The following is a 1,646-nucleotide window of genomic DNA, read 5'->3' on the forward strand; positions in this document are numbered from 1 at the left end:
ACTTCTTACTAGCTCTTGTTGTTCACAGAGACTCGTGGCAGGTAATGATGATATATTGTGTAGCTACATGTAACATGTATGTCGTACATAGTAGATGCATGTAGTTTGGAAGATAATTTGGGCAAGTTGCTTTTTAAAAATGAAGGTTCGGAAATTAATAATTTTTTACAAATGTTTTACCATGCTAACATCTTAAGTTAAGGTTTTGGTTTATAGGAATAATTTGTTAAAATTTTATTTGCCTAAATTTCTACTTGCTACCGGGCTTGGGGCAAAGTACATGTACTCTAAGAAGTATTTAAGTACATTACAAGTACCTGTTAAAATTTTTAAATGAGTACAAGTACAAGTCCCTCATTTTTGCAAATTGTATTGAGTATGAGTACGAGTACTCTATTGTAGTACTATTTAAGCATTTGACCACACTCAAATAATTATTTAAGCCTGCTTGATACCTATGTACATGTACATGTGCATACAGGATGTGTAGTTCTTCATTTCAAATGTACGGTATGTAATTTTACTACTTTTGTTTCTTGAATTCCTGAAATTTGCATTTGCATGATGTACAATGTACATGTACATGATCATTAAGTAATTTTTCATCTTTAATTGATACAACTGTATAACATACTGTGTGTACATGTAGATATATGATGCTATTGTAATTCATCCTTGTGAGCCAGGAGTAACTGAATAGATTAATGTCTACAACCTAAAATGGTAAAGTCATTTATTGATATTTACGATAAAGTACTAGTACTACCAACTTAATTTGAACACTTTTAGGTGCGTCTTGTAGTGACGGACCAGTTCCTGATCTTTGTTGGACGGGACAGGGTCACCACTCCCTTGTATTTTGGGATTTGTGTATTTTAATGGGATTTATGGATATTTACCGTAAAGTACAAGTATTACCAACTTAATTTGAACACTTTTATGTGCGTCTTGTAGTGATGGACCAGTTCCTGCTTTTGTTGGACGGGGCGGAGTTGCCACTCCCTTGTACATGTATATCAGGATTTGTGTATTTTAAAGTCATTTATTGATATTTACGGTAAAGTACAAGTACTAACAACTTAATTTGAACACTTTTAGGTGCGTCTTGTAGTGATAGACCAGTTCCTGCTTTTGTTGGACGGGGCGGAGTCGCCACTCCCTTGTACTTGTATATCGGGATTTGTGTATTTTAAAGTCATTTATTGATATTTACGGTAAAGTACAAGTACTAACAACTTTATATGAACACTTTTAGGTGCGTCTTGTAGTGACGGACCAGTTCCTGATCTTTGTTGGACGGGACAGGGTCACCACTCCCTTGTATATCGGGATTTGTGTATTTTAATGGGATTTATGGATATTTACCGTAAAGTACAAGTATTACCAACTTAATTTGAACACTTTTAGGTGCGTCTTGTAGTGATGGACCAGTTCCTGCTTTTGTTGGACAGGGCGGAGTCGCCACTCCCTTGTACATGTATATCGGGATTTGTGTATTTTAAAGTCATTTATTGATATTTATGGTAAAGTACAAGTACTAACAACTTAATTTGAACACTTTTAGGTGCGTCTTGTAGTCACTGATGCTTGTGTTAGAGAAAGTTGAGTTGATGTCATGTACATGTAGCTATAATTTTTTGACTGTT

General features: G+C 34.9%; 1 long non-coding RNA gene across 9 annotated transcripts; it reads left to right on the forward strand.

The window, feature by feature from the left end:
• The first annotated feature begins 1 nt into the window (after nucleotide 1).
• Nucleotides 2–1,598, forward strand: LOC109592435 (uncharacterized). 9 transcript variants are annotated; one of them, XR_002190350.1, is made up of 8 exons: nucleotides 2–41; nucleotides 650–723; nucleotides 790–911; nucleotides 955–1,057; nucleotides 1,099–1,214; nucleotides 1,256–1,366; nucleotides 1,408–1,523; nucleotides 1,565–1,598. It is a non-coding gene; the product is annotated as an uncharacterized LOC109592435 (long non-coding RNA). The 9 variants fall into 9 exon arrangements; XR_002190356.1 differs by lacking the exon at nucleotides 1,256–1,366; XR_002190351.1 differs by lacking the exon at nucleotides 1,099–1,214 and having other exon boundaries at nucleotides 1,256–1,377; nucleotides 1,421–1,523.
• Nucleotides 1,599–1,646: the final 48 nt, after the last annotated feature.

Source organism: Amphimedon queenslandica, unplaced genomic scaffold (genome assembly GCF_000090795.2).
Source record: "Amphimedon queenslandica unplaced genomic scaffold, v1.1 AMPQUscaffold_5230_Cont22797, whole genome shotgun sequence".
NCBI classification, from domain to species: domain Eukaryota; kingdom Metazoa; phylum Porifera; class Demospongiae; order Haplosclerida; family Niphatidae; genus Amphimedon; species Amphimedon queenslandica.